The sequence below is a fragment of the Gymnoscopelus braueri genome, assembly GCF_963280865.1.
Source record: "Gymnoscopelus braueri genome assembly, chromosome: 8".
In the NCBI taxonomy this organism is placed as follows: domain Eukaryota; kingdom Metazoa; phylum Chordata; class Actinopteri; order Myctophiformes; family Myctophidae; genus Gymnoscopelus; species Gymnoscopelus braueri.
This window is the reverse complement of record NC_137609.1, coordinates 3,973,385-3,979,384: the sequence shown is the minus strand read 5'-3', so window position 1 is coordinate 3,979,384 and position 6,000 is coordinate 3,973,385.

Sequence of the window (6,000 nt, the reverse complement as noted above, 5' to 3'; positions counted from 1 at the left end):
CCTATTGCCATTAACAGGAATCGATCCCTCACCTTCGGATTGACAGGCTGCAACACTACCTATAGTGCTATAGCTTTGTGTAGGCTGAGGTTGTCTGTTGAAGATAAAATTGAACCAGTGAAAGCAGCCGATCTACAAGCTCAGAAACACGTTGCTATCTGAAAAGTTTTGAGATTGTAGATCGGCTATTTTCAGAATGAAGTATGTCATACATTGAAAAGACATACTCTCAAATAAGCATTTCAGGTTATCTTTAACAAGTGCACTTGCATTAATTGACACAAGTAAGACGCGCGAACGCTGGAAGCGAACGCAGATTGACTGAGGCTGCTATATTTCAACCACACTGTAGTAGTGCACTCTGCCGCACTCTGCCGGCTGTATACAGGCAGTGCAGCTGCTGGCATTTCAGCACGGAGTTTCGAGTCACATGGGGGCGCGAGCCAATGAGAGCGTGAACACACACGGAAAGACCATAAATAAGGGACAGACACACACACACACACACAACCCAAGCACGGTGATATAGTAAGCTCCACTTGGTCGGAGGCCTCCTTCCGCGTTCGCAACAATCATGTTGTGTGCAATGCAACTTAAATGAAGTCTGCATCAAGTGAGGCTTGAACTGGCAACCTTGAGGTTTTAAGGCACACACTTAAGCGAGAAGCCAGTGAATATGAGAGAGAGAGAGAGAGAGAGAGAGAGAGAGAGAGAGAGAGAGAGAGAGAGAGAGAGAGAGAGAGAGAGAGAGAGAGAGAGAGAGAGAGAGAGAGAGAGAGAGAGAGAGAGAGAGAGAGAGAGAGAGAGAGAGAGAGAGAGAGAGAGAGAGAGAGACGGAAACATAATAGATTGAAGAGAGAGAGAGATGGAAGCAGAATCGATTGATTGGACATCTCAACCTATTGCCATTAACAGGAATCGAACCATCAACCTTCGAATTGACAGGCTGCAACACTACCTATAGTGCTATAACTTTGTCCAGGCTGAGGTTGTCTGTTGAAGATAAAAGTGAACCAGTGAAAGCAGCCGATCTACAAGCTCAAAAAGAACGTTGCTATCTGAAAGGTTTTGAGATTGTAGATCGGCTATTTTCAGAATGAAGTATGTCATACATACTCAGAGATGGGGACTCGAGTTAGGGACTCGGACTCGAGTCGCACTCGAGTGGCCAAAAACGAGACTCTCGACTCGACTCTGACTCGCCCCTCAAAGACTTGAGACTTGACTCGACTCGAGCCTCAAAGCCTTGAGACTTGACTCGACTCGAGCCTCAAAGACTCGTGGACAATCTTTATTTTATGTTTATTTTTTGGACAAATAAATGAATGAAATGCCCAAAAAACTTCCACTCCCCTGTCCCCCCCCCCCGCAAAGAAACCTCCGCTCCAGTGCGCTCTGCGCGGAGCCGGCTTCAGTCAAGCTGTTTCATGCTGCTCATTAACGTAAACATGGAGAGGCGAGCACAACAGCTGCTATGTGTGTGGCCGCCGCGGCCTTTCATCATAAAGTTTAAATATAAAAACTTCGAAATTAAACAAATATGTTTAGCTCAGAATCAGTTATATAACCTCAGTTATCTTGGCATATGCTTACATTTTTTATAAGATGGTCGGATCATCTGTGACAGCACGTTTAGGAAACCCAGCTGGGTGAATATTCAACACTTCACCACGGTAAACGCTACGCTCATGTACTGTTCACTGCATAAAAGCTGTGGTTCTCAAACCTTTTCAGGCCGTGACCCCCCAAAAGAATCATATTTGAACTGGGGATCCACATTTAGACAGTTTTTTGGTGCGCAACACAGCCCTCGTTTAAGTGAATTGCTTTCACCTGCTCTGCTGTTGGACTGCTGTGCGGAGTCGAGTGTGCGCAACAGGGCATATCTCCGCCAAGCCAGGGTGACCTACCCAGGCCCATGAAATTCATTTGCAGGCATAGTAGCCAATTAGAATGAAATCTGCAAAAACTGACTCATATACTGATACAGAACCATATTGGCTATATATTATCGCTGTCGGGTGGAAATCTTGTATGTTCCTTTTTTATTATTATTTAAAAACAATTAAAAATCATGAAAATAGCCAATCTACAAGCTGTAATTATTAATAATTAAGAAATACTATATTTTAAAGAGTGAAAAATCAACTAAAGTCATTATTAGTGCAAGTTCAATCACATTTCATTTGAATGAAAATAAATTGTGGGGAAAATACATAAAATCTCTAATCTGTGAATCTAATGTGATTTATTATGACCTGTCTATACTTTTACATCTATGCCCCCCCCCCCCCCCCCCATTTAAAAAAAAAAAGACTTTAAAAAGACTCGAGACTTGACTCGGACTCGACCCTCAAAGACTTGACTCGGACTCGACTCGACTCAACCCTCAAAGACTTGAGACTCGACTCGACTCGAGCATCAAAGACTTGAGACTCGACTCGACTCGAGCCTCAAAGACCCGAGACTTGACTCGGACTCGACTCGACTCAACCCTCAAAGACTTGAGACTTGACTCGACTCGAGCCTCAAAGACTTGAGACTTGACTCGGACTCGAGCTCAGAGACTCGTGGACATCTCTGTACATACTTCATACCCTCTCAAATAAGCATTTCAGGTTATCTTTATCAATTGCATATGTATTAATTGACACAATTACTGGTAGTGTCTGTTGATATTTATAAGTATTTCCGTCCATTATGAACCAAGCCTCTGTGTCCCGAACTACTCTAGATCACTGGTTCAAAAAACATTTACCAATAAAGGCATTTTTGTGTCTCCTCGGAACGAAAACTAGTGAAAGTAGCTGATCTACAAGCTCACAAAACGTTGCTATCTGAAAAGTTGTGAGATTGTAGATCGGCTATTTTCACAATGAAGTTTGTCATACATTGCAAAAACATACTCTCTCCAAGAAGCATTTCATGTTACCTTTAACAGTTGCACATGTATTAATTGAGAGAGAGAGACATGGAAACATAATAGATTGAAGAGAGAGAAGGATGGAAGCAGAATGGATTGATTGGACGTGTCAACCTATTGCCATTAACAGGAATCGAACCCTCAACCTTCGTATTGACGGGCTGCAATATTACCTATAGTGCTATAGCTTTGTCCAGGCTGAGGTTGTCTGTTGAAGATAAAAGTGAACCAGTGAAAGCAGCCGATCTACAAGCTCAGAAACACGTTGCTATCTGAAAAGTTTTGAGATTGTAGAACGGCTATTTTCAGAATGAAGTATGTCATACATTGCAAAAACATACCCTCTCAAATAAGTATTTCAGGTTAAGTTTAACAATTGCACATGTATTAATTGACACAATCATGTTGTGTGCAATGCAACTTTAATGAACTCCGCATTAAGTGAGGCTTGAACTGGCAACCTTCAGGTTGTGAGGCACACGTTTAAGGGAGAAGCCATTGGACCAACAGACAAGAACCTGTGAAAAAGGAGATCACACAGATGATACAGTTTCACGCAAATAGCTGAAAAATCCTGGGTTTAAGTGTTTTTCAAACTGCTAAAAATTGCGGACAATCTAAGGGCGGAGCTTACTGGTCAACGTGATACATGTGTTCCTCATGAGTCAAGGCACATGTGTAAACAGGTTTAATGGCTGTCGGCCAAACGAGGCATGACTTTTGCCTGTTTAAAGTTTGCACTTTCAAAAAATCGCTATAAACTCCAATTTGACCAATTGGAGTAAGATTGGTTTCAGTAATATTTGGAATGACCCTCAACATTACCGCAAAGTTTCAAAGAAATGTGAGTCTGCATGTATGTGTTAGGGGCAGATGAATAATTGTCACAAAACTGCAATATTCATTGGCTCATTAAAGCTTCATTTTTTCACTTATGGAAAATCCTCGCTGCTTGTTTGTCGGCAAAGGTCCAAAGTTCATGTGTAAAACGTTTCGTGCAGATTACTCAAAAATCCCAGGAGGAGATAGGTTTGAACTGTTTTTCATATAATTCAAAATGGTGGGAGATCTAAAGGTCAGAGGTCAAAAGTCAGAGGGTTAAAGTTGTTCATCATGAGTAGACGCATGTGTGTATTGAAGTTTTATGGCTGTAGGTCAAACAGGGCATGAGTTGTACCTGTTCAAAGTTGGCATTTTCAATTGAGTGCTATAGCGCCACCTTTTGACGAAAGATTGTGAGATTTATTTCTTGATAGTTTTTCATGACCATCTACCATATGGCCGAGTTTCGTAAAAAGCGACAGCACGGTTCACCCAGAACTGCGAAAAGTGGCGGAAACAGAAGAATACGTACAATAATAAAACAGGTCCAGAGCTGAGCTCTGGCCCCGTAACTAGAAAAAGTGCTCCTAGGAGCACAGGTCTACGCCAGGTCAGGTACGTTATTGTGGCCTCCTGGTGGCGGTATAATAGGCCAATGTGAAAAGGGTGCCATTTCTTCCTAGGCCTTTCACGGCAATCGGACACTTTTATGATTTGTGGCATTTTGTTCCAAAAATGTGTTTTGCTAAATTAGACCTGCTGGTGGCGCTATAACAGGCCAATGTGAAATAGGTGGCATTTCTTCCTCTGCCTAGTGGGAATGTGCGTGTGAAATTTCACGGAAATTGCAAGCTGCGTTCATGATTCGAGGCATTTTGTTCAAAACGGACCAATCCTGCAAACTTTGGAAGCCAACCTTAGCCAATCAGGATGGAATATGGGAAATCGGACAGATCCGGGTTGATCACATGACTATAGAGATACTGTGTAACGATTTGCATGGCGTTTGGATAAAATCTGTAGGAGTAATGTCAAAAAATGGGTTTTGCACAAATCGGCCTCCTGGTGGCGCTATAACAGGCCCATGTGAAAAATTTGGGGCAGAGGTTCTGAATTGGTATTGAGGGAGTGTATGTGCACAGTTTCGCAGCGAGCGGGCCAATGGTGCTGGAGATTAGCTGGTAACACACGGACGGACGGACGGACGGACGGACGGACAGGGGGTAAAACATACTCTCTCGCCATGCCTTTCGGCCTGGTGGAGACAATTATGCAAGCTTAAAGGGGTAGTTCACCACCAAAATAACTTTTTTTCTATGTATTCCTCACCACCTGGAGCCTTGAATTCATAGATATCTTTTTGTTTTTGTCACATTCCTAAGCCAATAATTTGATTATAATAAATTTGTCCCCATTGATTCCGGTAGGAGACACAAATGCATTTGTGTCTCCTACCGGAATCAATGGGGCTAAATTTATTATAATCAAATAATAAAGGAAGGAATGCGACAAAAACAAAAAAATATCCATGAATTCAAGGCTCCATGGGGTGAGTAATCCATAGAAAAAAAATTATTTTGGGGGTGAACTACCCCTTTAAAGGACAACCCATTTTCACCCATTTTCAACATATCTTCATATAATTGGTCCTCACCAATGCTTATTATCATATGGTACAATTTTTGTCCAAGATGGCCGCCAGGGGAAAGGGGCGGGCAGGTTTCTGATAGTAATTTCTCCCCATTATGTTCAGTTGTGTGTGTTCAGAGATGTTATTAATAATTGGAAATTAAAAAGGTATTTTTCCTGCATTTTTGGGTGAGCGGGGAACATAGAACCTTTTCTTAGGTAAAAGGGGAACATAGAACCCAGGGAACATAGAACCTTTTTTGGTAAGTGGGGAACATAGAACATTTTTTGCGGGGAACATAGAACCTGGGGAACATAGAACCTGGGGAACATAGGTACGGTCCCCAAAGCAACATGCAAAGTGAGTAACAGTCAAGGCCAGAAAGTTTTTTGACACTCAGTAGGCATTCCTGCATAACTTCCGGGTTTGATGATGATGTCACACGCACCCTCTATTGGCAATTGGTAATGTTAAAAACCTCTAGCCAAGTCAAAAACGTTGGTGTAGTCATGGAGAATTCAGTTCCTTATTTATTTTTCTCAGTTCTCTATCTGCTGGAAAGCTCTAGTCAAATGATTTGTGGTTTTTCAGAAAGTGTCTCCAGACGATACACAAATCTATAGGC